This window comes from Panthera leo, chromosome C2, assembly GCF_018350215.1.
Source record: "Panthera leo isolate Ple1 chromosome C2, P.leo_Ple1_pat1.1, whole genome shotgun sequence".
Lineage (NCBI taxonomy): Eukaryota > Metazoa > Chordata > Mammalia > Carnivora > Felidae > Panthera > Panthera leo.
In genome coordinates this window covers 16,229,702-16,246,576 of record NC_056687.1, presented here as the reverse complement: position 1 = coordinate 16,246,576, position 16,875 = coordinate 16,229,702, and the positions used below count along the sequence as shown (strand labels likewise).

The window sequence follows — 16,875 nt, the reverse complement described above, 5'->3', positions numbered from 1 at the left end:
TGGATGCAATTAACAGCATTTAGTAAGGGTCAGCTTGCTGGCTCACTCGATTAAGCATCCAACTTCGGTTCAGGTCACAGTCTCAAGATTCAGTTCAAGCCCTGCATAAAGCTCTGTGCTGACAGCTCAGGGCTGGGAGCCTGCTTCAGATTCTGTGTCTCCCTCTTTCTCTGCCCCTCCCCTTCCCTGTCCCTCTCAAAATAAAATAAATATTAAAAAAATAGCATTTAGTTAGATATTATGGATGCATAAGTTAGTATGATTAAAGCCATATCAATAGAAACTAATGTAAAACAGAGAAAAAAGAATTAAAAAATTAAAAATGAACAATGAGCATCAGTAAACTCTGGGACAGCTTCAAGCAGCCTAATATATGTGAAATTTGACAACAAAAAGAAAGAAGGGAAAGGGGAGGAAAGAAGAAATATTTAAAGAATTCATCACCAAATTTTTTTCCAAATTTGACAAAATCTGTAAGCTGACAAATTCAAACAAAACTGAACCACAAGAAATGTAAAGAAAACTACACAGAGGCATATCATAATCACATTAGTCAAAATTAGAGATACACACACACACAAATTTATTTTGAAAAGCAAGCAGAGAAAAAGAAATATTACATATAGAAGAACCAGAACAAGAAGGCTGGCAGATTTCTCTTCAGAAGTAAAAAGAGTGAAGAGAATTGCCTTCCCAGTACTGAAAGAAAAAAATGTCGACAAGGGTAAATAGAGCCATTCAACATACAGTTTAAGAGCAAAGGTCCTTAGGGCCTCTGGATGGCTCAGGAAGTTAAGCATCCAACTCTTGATCCTGACTCAAGTCATGATCTTACAGTTCATGACTTCGAGCCCTGTGTCAGGCTCTGCACTGACAGTGTGGAGTCTACTTGGGATTTTCTCTCTCTCCCTCTCTCTCTGCCTCTTCCTGTCTGTCTCTCTGTCTCTCTCTCAAAATAAATAAATAAACTTTAAAAAATAAAAAATAAAAAATAAAATTAAGGGTCTCAAAAGATATTTTAAGGTGAAAGCTGAAAGAATTTGTCAGTATCAAATCTGTATTAAGAGAAATGTTAAAGGATATTGTTCAAGTTGCAGGGGGAAAAATGATGTCAGACAGAAACTCAACTCTACAAGAATTGAAGACCACTAGAAATGGTAAATAAGTATGTAAATACAAAAACTTTTTTGTCGTTGTTCTTATAATTTCCTTTAAAAAAAAACCCTGGAGACATCAAAATTCTTGACTTCAAGCTGTATTACAACATATAATATAAAATAATAATAGGGGCGCCTGGGTGGCTCAGTCGGTTGAGCGTCCGACTTCGCTCAGGTCATGATCTCACAGTTCGTGAGTTCAAGCCGCGCGTCGGGCTCTGTGCTGACAGCTTGGAGCCTGGAGCCTGCTTCAGATTCTGTGTCTCCCTCATCTCTGCTCATGCTCTGCCTCTTTTTCTTTCTCAAAAATAAATAAACATTAAAAAAAAAATTTTTAAAGGACTATGATATACCACTTCAAACCCACTCCTATACCTGATATGTGACACAACAGTTCTGCTGCCAGACCCTTAATCAATGAAAAAAATAATCGACAGAAACACCTGTAAATGCATGTCAATAGCAGCTATATTCATAATAACTAGAAACTACAAACAATCCAATGTACACTAACAGGTGAATGGATAAGCCAATTGTTGTATATTAATCTAATAAAATAGTGCTCAGCACGAAAAAGAAACCAACTACCAAACTGTGCAGCGACGCAAATCAATCTCAGTAACATTATGATCAAAAGAAGCCAAGGACAAAAGACAACATATTGTATGATTCCATTTATATGAGATTCTAAAATAGGAAAAATTTGTCTATAATGATAGAAATCCAAGCAGCAGTGGCCTGGGGCTGGGGGTGCAGGTGCAGGAGGGAAATTTCTGGAGTATCAGAAATGTAACATATTTTGCTTAGGTTGGCAGTTACACCAGTGTACATATTTGTCAAAACTCACTAAACTGTACACTTTAATGTGTGCATTTTATAACGTGAAAATGATACTTTGATAAAGTTGATTCTAAAGAAAATAAAAATGTGCTCTGAATAAAACATTTTTAGTAATGGTTTGTGTTAATGCTCCTACAATAAGCATTATTTTAGCCTTCCCAAGTGTTCATGTCCTGATGGGTAAAATGAAGCATTAGCAATCAATGGTTTGTAAGCTCCCTTCCATTTAAACAGTTGAACAGTTTAAAATGCTAAAATTAGCTTAGGTCAAGTACAGTTCATAAACTCCCTGCACCCAGTGTTAGCTCAGTAATTATACATATATAAACATATATATACACATGTGTATATAACATATATGAATAAACACATCTACACATACATGTATATACACATACATGAATACCTATATACACAATTTAAAAAGCGAATGGCCTTTTTCTGTGACAGGCTAACTTAACTGTCTTTATATTTAACAATACCCTCAATATAGGCTTTTTTATTTCATGGTTGCAAGACTGGTATGTTAATCTTTGTAATCACTGTGAGTTAAGAATTGTTTATTGTTACTGTGTTATCATGAACAAGACCAGCTTTCGTCTCTTTGGTATTCTTTAGTCCAGATGAGATCATGGTCTCTGCAGAACAGTCTTCTTGAATAGTCCTGCTGCTTGAAACAAGTGACATCATATATCATATATGATACTGACATTTTCAGGATCACAAGAAACACTTAACACACTTCACCCTTGTATTTGGATATTAAGTGTATTCACCACCACCACTAGTCCTCATTTACTGAAAATGCATTATTCATGAGACATCAAAATGAAATAAAGCCTACAACATTAAAGTAGTGAATCCTGGGGGCGCCTGGGTGGCTCAGTGGGTTAAGTCCGACTTCAGCTCAGGTCATGATCTCGTGGTTCATGAGCTCAAGTCCCACATCGGGCTCTGTGCTGACAGCTTGAAGCCTGGAGCCTGCTTCAAACTCTGTGTCTCCCTCTCTCTCTGCCCCTCCCCTACTGACAATCTTTCTCTCAAAAATAAATAAACATTAAAAATTTTTTCTTTAATTAAAAAAACAACAACAGTGAATCCTTAACTTCACTGTTCATAAGATAAGCATCACTTCCCCCCTCCCCCAAGAGACCTAGTGAGTGGAAATTTCTGGAAAGAAGGCCTGGCCTGGGATCTATATACTTTAAGTACAGTCCACACCACACGCAATGACTTTCAAGATGAGGCAAGTCTGGAAAACCCTGGTCTAACGTGAGAAACCATAGAATCTACCTCACTCAAAGTCACCGCAGATCACTCTCACAGACAAGTGACACATTTAATGTGCTCAGGTTTGGATTCTCTTTCCCTAAAATCTCACGGGTAAGTAGAGGGGAGAAGGTGGGTGATAAAGTATAACCAGACAGCCAGACTCTGGGGCCAAGAGTTAAGTCACTACAGTGTTGCCCATTACTGTCAAGCAATCACCTCTACATCAGGCAATTTGTTTCAGCCTGGGTCCTGAAAATCAAAATAAATCATAGCACTTCTCATCCAAAATACCCAGAATGCGATTTCCAAAGCAAGGATCTCCACGTAAGCAAATGTGCTGGTGGACTTTGCTATGTATCTGATAGCCAAATATTTGAGCTATGCAGAGAGCTATGAGAGTCACTGCAGACTGGGTGACAGGTCCAGAAGACGGCTCATTTAAAACATCATTTTTTAAACCTACATTCTTAAAGCCTTAAAGACAAGACTCCAATATGATCCAGGAATAACTGTAGCTGTCATCTCTAATTTAACAGGCAGGTGATAATCTCATGTTCCAGTCCTCCTGTCATTTGAAGGTTGTTTATCTTTCCATAAATCAATGACCTACCAGCATTCAGTTTTCCATAGGAGTCTAGAAGGCATATAGTGAGCAGACAAACCAGATCAGGGGGTCAAAGGACAAACTTAGTCCACTAGCCCAGTGAGAATCAATACAGCTTAGTCTCCTCAAAATCCCCTGTTCTACATTCCCTATGTCAATTTATCAGTGACTTAGGAAACAGGAAGTCTCAAGAAAGTAATGATTATCTCCAAAGAAAAAAAGTGTGCCACTATCACCAATGTCAGTGAGGTCAGAGTACAGAAGGAGATTTAAATATTCTGAAACTGACATCAATTCAAACTCCCCCTCTTTCTGGTTTACAGATGGACTGTTTCAGAGCGGCCAGCTGGTCAAATCCCAGGAAAACTTCAAAAACATCATACCAGGAAATGTAGACAATATCCAAAATATTATCCGTGGAATGGGCTAAGCCTTTTTTTTTTTTTTTTTCATTACAAGGGTTCTGGAAATTATTTAGTAAATAAATGTGTTAGTAATTTTTTTTTAAGTATCTGAACCTGTTGAAGTCTCCCTCTTTCTGATAATTGTTGGCTGGTCAGTTAGAATTCTCTCTCTCAATAATTTCCAAACATAGCTGATTGCAGGATCTTTTTAAAAATACATATTCCAAGCCTCGCCCTAATTCAGTGGCCTGGGATGAAATCCAGGAATATATGTAGTAAAAAGCCTCTACCCGGCAAAATTATAACTGGCATTTGATTTGTTCAACACAAAAGTTGCAGAAAGCAAGGAATCAGAAAAAAAGAATGCTATACGTACATTTCTAAGGTACAACAGTTTATGTGAAACTACACATATAAATATATCTATTTGATACACTTGACGTAGAATTATTTTTTTCATATAGTTCTTTCTACTGATTCAATTACAAAGCCATCTTTCTTATATTTTTCACACCCACAGTGCAAATATGCAATTTTCAGTGTTCATCTCTTTGAAATAGAGCCAAGGGCTTAAAGACATTTGAAGGGAAATCTGAACATAAGTTCTTAGATTTTTATAATTTTTCTCATAGTTTCCTTGTCTACATACAAAAATAAACAAATAGTATTTTTTGCGCTCATATCTTATCAGTTTGCATTATTTACATTGTATCACTAGCAGGTTTAGGAACAAACACAAGGTATAAATGTGGAATAGGAGAGAATGGGCTACAAGCCAGGAGCAGTCAGCTTGCTGTGGACACTGGTCAGTATGTTTTACTAGAGTAAAGAGAAAGCTTGGTAAACCAGAGAGTGAGTTGAACAAAGGCTCATGAACAGAATCTCTGCAGTATTTCTTAAGAGCTCTAGACACAGGTGATTAGGATGATTATCTAAGCCTGGGAAATATCACCCTAAACCAGGGCTTTTCAAACTTGAATGTGCAGACAAATCCCCCTGAGAGTCTTGTTAAAAAAAAAAAATCTTTAATGTTTATTTTTAAGAGAGCGCACGCGCGCGCACACGCACGCGCATGAGTGGGGGAGGGGCAGAGAGAGAGGGAGACACAGAATCCAAAGCAGGATCCAAGCGCCAAGCTGTCAGCACAGAAGCCTGACGAGGGGCTTGAACTCAACAAACCACTGAGCTGAAGTGGGATGCTTAATCCACTAAGCCACCCAGGGGCCCCCCCTGAGAGTCTTGCTAAAATGCAGATTCTGGTTCAGTCCATCCAGAGTGCAGCCCCAAAATCTGAATTTCTAACAAGCTCCTAGCTTATTAGCAATCCAAGCTGGGAAGCTCTAAATGAGACCTTTATTATGTCACATGAAGTTCTTAATGAATAGCAAAAACTAGTGATTCGGTGTGACACCAAAATTGTAGTTGAACGTGGATATTCTTAAATTCTAATCTAATTTTTACGCTTCTTAAAAACATTAAGTAACTTCTTTTAAATTTTTTTTTAACGTTTATTTATTTTTGAGACAGAGAGAGACAGAGCATGAACGGGGGAGGGGCAGAGAGAGAGGGAGACACAGAATGGGAAGCAGGCTCCAGGCTCTGAGCCATCAGCCCAGAGCCCGATGCGGGGCTCGAACTCACGGACCGCGAGATCGTGACCTGAGCTGAAGTCGGACGCTCAACCGACTGAGCCACCCAGGTGCCCCAGTAACTTCTTTTAAACAGAAGAGTTTATTAACCAATCATTTTCAATCACAGTGTAAGATCTTTTGATTTTTTCCAACTATTGTAGGGATTGAAGTTTCAGTTTAGTAGAAAGAAGTTTTAGAGCAGAATGTATTTCCATTTGCTATTGATGTCAACGTGACCAATTCTCTTTTTCTGTCCCCACAGTGAAATAAAAGTTGAACTACTTGCTCTTGTAAGTTTTGGCTCACAGGGAAGGAAATTATATTTATAGAAAACTTCATCAGGACACCTTCTTGCAATTCTCTCTTCCAACCCTTGCTGTACACTTCGGGTTAAGCCAGTGACGGTAGCTAACACAAAGCCAAAATCAGTGATTTCTTGGCAGTTAATATCTCCTTGGTGAATCATCATCATACGAAAGACAGCAGGGGAGTCTGACAGAGGGATAAGGAAGAAAAGTAGAAGCGGTTGTAACAGGTTTTCTGTTGCTGTGGTGGTTTATTTCAGTTGTCAATCACAAAAGAAATTTTTAATCAGAGTCCCATTTGCTTCCATTGTCATGGCTCCTACCGTGACTGACACTTGATTTGAGCCATCTTTGGCTGTCCACGGCCTTATTCCAACATCAGCAACCAAACTCTAAGGATGATAGCTCGAGTATGGATGGGATTATGGGGACGGATGTTGCTATCAAAGCAGCCTTTGTTCCACATGGCCTGAGAGAAAGCAAGTGTGAACCTGAGTACAGGGAGGGAGAGGCTGGTTTCTGCAGCAGCTGGGAGAGCACCGCCCTCCGTTGTCAAAAGTCTTCCTGGCACCAGAGTGTGTAACCCTTCGAGCAGCCCACAAGCTGGGGCACTCACTGCCTCACCATTCAAGGACATCACTTACTACTGAAAATCCTCATCTGAGACTTGCAACTCCTACGTAGGTGGAAAATGTTACTGGATCGACACACAGCAATCGTCTTCAAAATCATGGCAAGCTTTTCAGGGAATAGAAGAGATGGAACAGAAAGGCCACTGAATGGGCGGTTGCTAGTTAAGTGAAGTATGATTGTCATGCCCACATTCCCATGTGTTTTAAAAATATCCACGCACGAAATCTTTGAGTTTTTTTTTATTTTGAGAGAGGAAGATGATGCTTGCAATAGATCCTGCCACCTATAATCAGTGGTGCAGCTTTTAAAATTCTACTTCACTCTAACATGCATACAAATTTCTTTGTGATCTCTTAACTGTATGATTATCAGGAACATGGTTCTAATCTTTTAGAAGCCAGAGGCCTTTTTAAGAATATGATGGCATCTGTGAGCCATTTTCCCAGGACGCAAAAACAACCTTCTGCATACAACTTCCAGGATTCATAAGAAGCCCTAAAGATTTTCTTCTTCTGTATGCCTACCAAGATACAAATTCCCATTCTAATATGATATGGATATTCTCTGAGACTTTCTGCAAAAAACAAAAGAGTGGTGTATATGCCAAACATTGCAAGCTCTGGGTAGGAAGCCCAGCATCTTCTGTCCCTCTCAGAAAACTGTCTGCTGTCAGCCCCCAACTCGAGGAAAACGCTGGGGAAGTAACAGGAGTCACCTCCTGTGAAGTTCTGATAGCCACCAGCTTCCTGTGCTGAGGCCAATGGAATGGGCTTCAGTTATATAAGATTATTCATTTAGTGCCAACCACAGTACCCGTTTAATTGTTCAAGGTTTCCACATTCGGGAACTGCTCTCAATGACTGTCAGTGGCGTCACCGCCATTCTGAATCATGCAAATGAGGATGTCATATCCTCTGACTCAGAAGGCTTTATTTCATTGAAAATTATTTTAAGGACCACAAGCAGAGAGTTGGTCTTTGCTTAGATCTGACTTCCCAAATAACATCACTTTTCCTTTTCTCACAGGAATCCAGCTGCTGCACAGGGAAACTGGAAGGCAGAGGGTGGAGGGGATCCTGTGGACCTGAGCTTGAGAAATGCGCCCTTTGCCAGCAGCAAAACGCTCTTCTGCAGAGAATCTGCGATCCACCACCCTTGCCAAATTTGGTGCAGCAGCTAATAGTACATTTCCATGTATGTACTTTTCTCCCTATTTTCCCCAAGGAAAGGGCGAGTCAGGATATGCACGCATTGCATGCAGGACTGAAATAGCCTTGTTTAAGTAGCTCTGTAGCTATTAAGCGAAGGTACTTGGCTCTGCCCATTGTGAGAATCAGTATCTACTCTGCACTGGTCAGGCAGCAATCCCCTAAACCAATCATCTTTGTACTCTTGTACTCTATACTGAAACCCTATGCAGAAAGCAAATGGTCATGAAAAAAGACACCCAAAATAGGATGGGATTCCCAGTGGCTTAGTTAGCTGTGTGACTTGGCACACATACTAGCTATGTGAACTTAGGCAATGTACTGAACCTCTCTGAGCCTCAATTTACCCAGTTATAAAATGGTGTGATAATGGTACGTATCTCAGAACTGTTGTCAGGATTAAATTAGTCGATTTAGTACATGTCAAGTTCCTAGATCAGTGTGTAGTATGCATTAAATCCTGTGTGAGGGTTAACTATTATTATTATATTATGCAAGTTATCACTGAAATATTTCTGTAACTCAGAGTTAAAGCCAGAAGAAATATGTGTTGTTTTTAGTTTACAGGACAAAAGGCAACACAGCATGGACTCTGGAGTCTGGTAGCTCGTCACAATGGAAAATGCTGTAGCAGGTCAAAGTCTGCTGGGTGGCTGGGTCGGGTGCATGTCTGACTCTTGATTTCGGCTCAGGTCATGATCTCATGGTTAGTGGGATGGAGCCCCGCCTGAGTCTCTGTGCGCTGATAGCACAGAGCCTGCTTGGGATTCTCTCTCTCTCTCTGCCCAGCCCCCGCTGGCATGCTCTAAATAAATAAATAAATAAATAAATAAATAAATAACCGCTTTAAAAAGAAACCATCCTTGGGGTACCTGGGTGGTTCAGTTGGCTAAGTGTCCAACTCTTGATTTTGGTTCAGGTCATGATCTCACAGTTCATGAGTTCGAGCCCCACATCAGGCTCTGTGCTGACAATGCGGAGCCTGCTTGGGATTCTTTCTCTCATTCTCTCTGCCCCTCCCATGTGCGCTCTCTCTCTCTCTCTCTCTCTCTCTCTCCCTCTCTCTAGAAATAAATAAAATAACCTTTAGAAATGTAATTAATTAATTAAAAAGAAATCATCCCTTACCTGAGTGACCTTGGAGCTCACGTGTCCTTAGCTATTAATAATAATAATACATTCTTCCTCCTGGGATCATAATGGCACTTAAATCACACAATGCAGGTAAAGCACTTAACCGACAAGGAGTAGAGTTCAATTAGTGCTAGCTATCATTATTACTACAAATTAACATAAGCCTACGTGTATACAAACTATAGAATATAAGCAGTAGACATCCATTCATTTAAAACCCACTTACTATGTGATAGGCATGGTTCTACACAATTTATAAGAAAATAATTAATTTATAAGAAGAGAACCTCAGGAGGCATATGCTATTACCTCACACTACTTTAAATATGAAGAAACAAGCCACAACTTTACCAAGCTGCAGACCCAGGATTCAATCTCAGGCTCCCAAGACAATGCTCTTACAGTGCTGCCCCATGGAACTTTCCACAATAATTGAACCAGTCTGTCTGAGGCATCCAATACTGTGGCCACTAGGCACATCTGATAACTGAGCCCTGATGTGGTAAGTGTGCCTGAGGAACAGAATTTTTTATTTGATCGACTTTTAATTAATTTAAATTGATTTTAAATAGTCACATGTGTCCAGTGGTAACCATACTGAACAGCACAGTCTAGGCTACCATATCGTATCGCTTTACTAAAGGGCTAGTCCCACTAAAGAAACTAGTAAATACTCGGATCCAAACTGTTCTTGTTACCACACTTGTCTACACTGGTTGCAGCTCCTTCACTCAAAATTTTATATCTATTTTTTTCAAATGGCCTTTTCTGATACACTATTATCCTCAGTACATGGAGACTTTACCTCCAAAATACTCCACTAATAATGGCTCATTTTTTGGCTTTTTGCCACTTGCTCGGAGAAGGAATTCTTGTTGTACTTGTTCAATACTAGATACTATTCTTTAGCCACAGCTCCCATGTGGACAGCTTTCTGCACAAGCCCACCCCCTGTTTCTCTAGGTAGGACAGGAGTTCTATTTTGCTATCTATTGCAAAACTGGCAACTTTCTGATTGGTGTCTGACCTGAAAATGGAGCCCTGTTGAACAGAAAAAGACATCATGACACTTTCCATGTAACACCAGGAAACGTCTTTCCTTTGATTCCCCAAACTATGCTTTTGCTTTTACTTCTATTCCATAAAATTAATTTCTCAGCGCAGGATGGATTGCAAATGGCCAGGTCTCCCTTCCTCCATCTACACCCCCTTTCCCCACTGCTGTAATTTGGCAAGTGAGAGACAAGTTCAGAAATACTCAAAAAAAAAAAAAAAAATCCAAAAAAGCACACTTTTCTCCTGAGTTAAATCTATTTTGCAAGAGAGAAAACAATTTCATTTGAATGATAACCCACAAATCTTGCTGCCCAATCTCCTTTTGGCTTCATCATTTGATTCGTTATCTGTGCTCTACCCAAACAAGCACTGTCCCGTTTGTAAGCAGGACAAGAGTATGACCTCTGTCACTTTCACCCAAATCTCTAGGACAGCTTCACTCATCATCAGTATTTTCAAAACGTCATTTACAAAATCACTAGTGGAGTAATTTTGATTAGAAGCCACATAACAGCAACTCTACAAACTTGAAATCCTAAAACAAATGTTTAAAATATGGCATCGTGATGATCCAGTGATTCCTAAGAGGGAAGTGCGTTGCCTCTGCAGGTAGTGAAGCCAGCGTGGTGCTATTGTGGAGTCCAAGGAGGAGCTCATGTGCAAAGCTCCTGCTAAGTCATTTCCTCTCTTTGTTTTCCGATGAGGACTTCCAAGCAGAATATTCATATCTTTTTCAGTATGTCCACTGACTCAGCTTCGCCACAATTTTGTAGGCAAAATGGGTATATGTGTTGTGTTTATCTTACTGATTTTTTTATGGTATTAGGGTGGTGGTTTTGAGAGATTTTAATTTCTCTTGTTTTCGTTGGATTCTCTCTTCTCTGTTACTTTCATTCCTATCAATGTGCTCATAGGTTATCATTTGTGTGTTGTGGGAACACAGTGAGTCAGAGGGATTAACAGATAATTTTGGTATGCAAATAATTTTCATTCATTGAGGGCACCTGTCTTAGCTCTTACCAGAAAGGAAAGAATAGTTTTTTAATTTAAAAAATGAAGTTCAGTGTGTTGCTCTCAAGAGACCTGAGAATCACATCATCACAGGGATAATCGTTTTAATCAGGTTGCTGTAGATCTGTTATGCCACACAAATGCTGCTCTGCCTGAAGACAGCAAAAGCCTTTCGGTCAAAACTGGCATTCACAGCTCATAAATGTTGACAGCTTACAAGCCTCCTTGCTGGGTGGGCTTGTATGGGTGGGTAGGAGTGAACTTTAAAACTAATTTTAGAATTTGTCCAAAAAGCTACACTAGTGTGAACTCATTTGTGAGTTGACAATTATGAAAAATCAACACACCAGTTTTACCCCGAAGTCTTGCATTTTGAAGCATTTTAATGTGAGCATGATAGTTTACAACTGCTGTGAATGCAAAAAAAAATCTATATTCTTGCTTCTAACTCAGTTTACATAAATAAAGTCCATATCAACTAGAAAGGAATTCTTTGGGTAGGAGAGAAATGGAAACCATAGACATAGAAATGAGGATTAAAATGGATGCTTATTACTGATCTCTAGAAGGTAAAAAAAAAAAAAAAAAAAAGTAGCCACACATTGTGAGTACTATTTTCTGCTACATCTTACTCATTTTTGCATTCTTGAAAACTGGAATATGCATTTATTCAACATTCAGACAACCTGTTAGGAAGTAGAAATACAAGAAGAATAAGATAAAAATTTTGCCCTTACGAAGCTCATAGTCTACATAGACGGCTATGAACATAAATATTTTAAAACAAAAATTTAAGTGCAGGAGAGGGATATGATAGGGAGAGCACAAAGACAGGCATTCAAGCTATCAGGCTTCCTGGAGGAAGTGGAATCTGATCTGTGATTTGAAGGATAAGTAGGAGGTAGCTACATAAAAAGGAGGTAGAAAAAGAAAAGAGGTAGAAAAGGGGGTGCCTGGGTGGCTCAATTGGTTAAGTTACTGACCTTGGCTCAGGTCGTGATCTCACAGTTTGTGAGTTCAAGCCCCACACTGGGCTCTCTGCTGTCAGCACAGAGCCTGCTTTGAATCCTCTGTCCCCTCTCTCTCTCCCTCTCCCCTGCTCATTCTCTCCCTCTATGTCTCTCTTTCTCTTTCTCAAAAGTAAATGAACATTTAAAAAAAAAAAAAAGGAGATGAAAGAGAACAATGGAGAGGCAAGAATGGAGATTCATGAGAGATAAGCCAAATGAGGTCAGAAGGAACTACATCTTGAGAGCCTTATTTACAATAAATGATAGAAAGCATTTTATGGTTTTAAGCAAAAAAAAAAGAAAAAAGAAAAAAGAAAAGAAAAAGGAAAAAAAGGAATGCCCAATTAAAAAAAATTTTTTGTCAAGTGCTTTTTGCTGCATCTATTACAATGATAATATGGTTTTTGTAATTCATTCTGTTAATGGGATGTATCACATTTATGGATTTGTCTGTGTTGAACCATTCTTACACCCCAGCGAAAAATCCCACTTTGTCATGGTATACAGTCTGTTTAATTGAATAGTGGAAATCAGTTTGCTAATAAATTTTATTGAGGACTTTTGTACCTATGTTCTTCAAGGATATTGGTCTATAATTTTCTTTTCTTGTAATGTCTTTTTCTGACTTTGGAATGAGGGTAATACTGGCCTCATAATCTGAGTTTAGAAGTGATCCTTCCTCTTCAATTTTTTGAAAGAGCTTGAGAAGAATCAATGTTAATTCTTCTTTAAATATTTGGTAAAATTCACCAGCAAAGCCATCTAGTCCTGAGCTTTTCTTTGTTGGGAGGTATTTGATTACTGATTCAACCTCATTCCTAGTTATAGATCTGTAAAGATCTTCTATTGCTTCATGATTTTAATGGTGTATCAGTTAGCCTGTGCTGTAAAACAAACTACCCCAAAACCTAGAGATTTAAAAAGAATGACTGTTTAGCTCATAAACATGAGGGCAGTTCTTCTGGTCAAGCCAACTCAGCTGACTCTACTCGGCTCTCTCATGGCTCTAGGGTCAGCTGATAGGTCAGCGGCAGCTGGATTATCTAGAATGACCTCACTCACATGATGATTGCACGCTGCCACAGTTCCTTTGTTTTCCTCCATGTAGACTTACATCCACGAGCAGGCTCTCTTGGGCTCATTCACACAATAGTTTCAGGGTTCCCAGGGCGGCTAGAGTAAAAGCTCCCAGACCATTTAAGACTGGAGCTCACAGTATGGTTGGTGACATTACTATTTCAAAATTTTTCAGTATCCAGAAAAGGATCCATTTATGAAATGATTCATTGAGTTTGAGAAAATGTTGAATCAAACATGTAGACCCTGAAACAATTGAAATGGAGCTAAGGTAGAATCAAGGACTGCCATCATGCAGTGGAAACATTTTCACTCTAAATATAATTCATATATCTCTGAAATCTCTGCTTTTGCAGAAATCTAGCCACCTGGAAAGATTTTTCCCATCACTACTACCACCATGTACTTCTGGGAATCCCTAGCTGATATCCCGTGTAGGTTCAAAACCAAACCAAATCCACTAGGACTTACTTGGCATTCATCAGATACTTCTTTTTCACCTGTCCTGTCTCCTGGTTTAAGTATTAGGCTATGGTCTAGCACCTCTGCCTTTTGTTTGGTGTATCTCCATTTCTGATTAGCATTTCTATTTCTGCCTGACACCCCATCAACTCTGCTGGAGACTATAGCTACTAACCAAAAACAACCACAATGCCATATACATACGGTGTTCTAGTGCATAGTGGACAAGAACATATCTCCATTTCTTTGATACTCTCAGGTAGATACTAAAGGATTTATATTCTACTTCCAAATATTAGACATTTTAATAAAAATAGTTGTAACAGAATGTACTATTAAGAAAAACTGACTTGTTTGTACTATTAAGAAGAAACAGAGCACCCAGGTGGCTCAGTTGGTTGAGCATCTGACTCTTGATTTCAGCTAAGGTCATGATCCCAGAGTCATGGGATTGAGCCCCACATCGGGCTCCACACTGAGCATAGGGCCTGCTTGAGATTCTTTCTCTCTGTTCCTTGCCCACTCATGGTTGTTTTATCTCTCTCTCAAAAATAAAAAAAGAAACACTGGTTATTGTTATTGTTTTTCTTTTTGCTTTCTTCATTTGCTTTGCTTTTAGCATTTTTGTTTGATTTTGCTAATGTAGACTTACGAAAGAATAAAAACCTCCTCCCTCTCCATTTTCACCCAGATAGAAGATGCCAGCATTTGTTTAGACTTTAAGAATCTAACTTCTCCTTCCACCACAACTCTAGGGGAGAATACACAACTTGTGTATCACAGACCAAAAAAAGTTATAGAATAAGTCAGGAAGAGTGACAGAAGATGATGTTTTGAACTGATGAGAAGGAATGCCCCAAACCTTAAGGTGGTTTCTCTGAGTTCGGAAGAAGTTGGTGATGACCATTTATCCTCAAGGAATCGGAATTGTGCCCCCTCTTGCCCATACTCAAGGCCAGCAGGACCTCTGAGAAAGGACTCAATAAGGGCTTGAGGCCTGGCCACTGAGAAGTCTTCCTACCCAGAGTACAAAGCCACCTACTTCCTAATGAACAGGTGCCCTTAAACAACAAGCATCTCAGAAGAGACAATTATGAACTGAAGGCCAAAGGATCTTTGCCCCCAATCTTCTAAACTGAGAAGCTCCTTGGTTGTTATAAAGACCCTAGGGTAAGGTGGAAAACCACCAAAGCATGACCAAGTTTGAATATTCTACAAACCCTGATGGATCTGAGACTGACTTATTTCACTTAGAAAAATAAATATAGTGGTTTTTACATACAAGTAAAGCAAAGAAATACAGATTACACAACTTCCTCAGTTTTTTATTACCAAGCCTCTCTGCGTGCTCTCTCTCCCTCTCTCTCTCCCCGCCCCCCCCCCCCCTAAAATCAGTGGCATTGGATCAGGGATGAATCTAAAACAAACAGTAAGTAAGCCATATTCAGAGCAACCACCTCCCTCACACAACCACTGCTTTGTTACTAGGCCAAGTTTATCTTCCTGGATCTTTGTCCCTAAGGATAAATTCTCTCCTAGAAGATTCAACAGTATCTACCACAAACAGACCTCTGGTGTATCTGCCACATCATTTAGGAAAATGTACCCAGTTCAGAATTCCAGAGGAAGGTACACCACAACCATATGCACACGTACCCCATACTGATGGCAAAGACCAACACAAAATGTTCTCCATTTCTCCTTTCACACAGGCATAGGATGCCCTGGGCATTGCCCAGAACACACACAGGCATTTTTAGGGCAGGAATAGGAGGGAGTGATTCAGAAAGAAACAGGGGCTTTCCCTTCTCCTCTACCAGGTTCCTTGAACCAGAATAGGAAATAGTGATAGAGGACAGTGATTCTTGAACATGACTGAATATTTACTCCACATGAGCCTGAAAGCTTAACAGTCAGGTTGGAATGCGAATCCCTAGTCAATGCTAAATTTATCAGCAGAAGCTGCAATAGCTTAATTTTGTTTCATTCTTCCTCTTCTTCACTGTACCTTCTCCTCCTCACCTACCCCTTAAAGGCAAGAGTAAGGGACTGTGAACTTGAAAAATTAGGATAAAAGCTTAAAAATAATCCACTCCATGTTTGGAAAATGCTAAAATACTTAGATTGCTCAAGCAAAATGTCTCTATGTCAGTACCTTTTTGAAACAAAAGAATGTGACTCATTCTCCAATGGGAAGATCCTGAAATTTCGACCCAATTGTTGTGTCAGAGGTGGGCCTATGGCAAAAATATATATGTATAAAATACAGAGTATTTGGGTTCCACAGAGATACTTATTTTATCCCAGGAATAGAGCTGTGTAGTCATTTATAAATGTCTGAAATGTATGTCCTTCACATGCACCCCCATGTTTATAGCAGCACTATCTTATTTTTTTTAATGTTTATTTATTTTTGAGACAGAGAGAGATAGAGCATGAACGGGGGAGGGGCAGAGAGAGAGGGAGACACAGAATCAGAAGCAGGCTCCAGGCTCTGAGCCATCAGCCCAGAGCCTGACGCGGGGCTCTAACTCACGGACCGCAAGATCGTGACCTGAGCCGAAGTCGGACACGCAACCGACTGAGCCACCCAGGCGCCCCTATAGCAGCACTATCAACAATAGCCAAAGTATGGAAAGAGCCCAAAGGTCCATCAATGGATGAATGGATAAAGAAGATGTGGTATATATATACAATGGAGTATTACTTGGCAATCAAAAAGGATGAAATCTTGCCATTTGCAACTACATGGGTGGAACTGGAGGGGATTATGCTAAGTGAAATTAGTCAGTCAGAGAAAGACAAATATCATATGACTTCACTCATATGAGGACCTTAAGAGACAAAACAGATGAACATAAGGGAAGGGAAACAAAAATCATATAAAAACAGGGAGGGGGACAAAACAGGAGAGACTCATAAATATGTAGAACAAACTGAGGGTTACTGGAGAGGTTGTGGGAGGGGGGATGGGCTAAATGGGTAAGGGGCACTAAAGAATCTCCTCCTGAAATCATTGTTGCACTAGATGCTAACTTGGATGTAAATTTTTTTTAACTTAAAAATAAAAA

General features: G+C 39.6%; 1 long non-coding RNA gene across 1 annotated transcript in view; it reads right to left on the bottom strand.

The window, feature by feature from the left end:
- LOC122198477 overlaps window positions 1-16,875 on the bottom strand; it is a 267,549-nt gene that overhangs the window by 47,684 nt on the left and 202,990 nt on the right. Inside the window, exon 3 of the long non-coding RNA XR_006193000.1 lies at window positions 9,183-9,286. This is a non-coding gene — a long non-coding RNA (uncharacterized LOC122198477). The remainder of the gene's footprint in view (window positions 1-9,182; window positions 9,287-16,875) is intronic.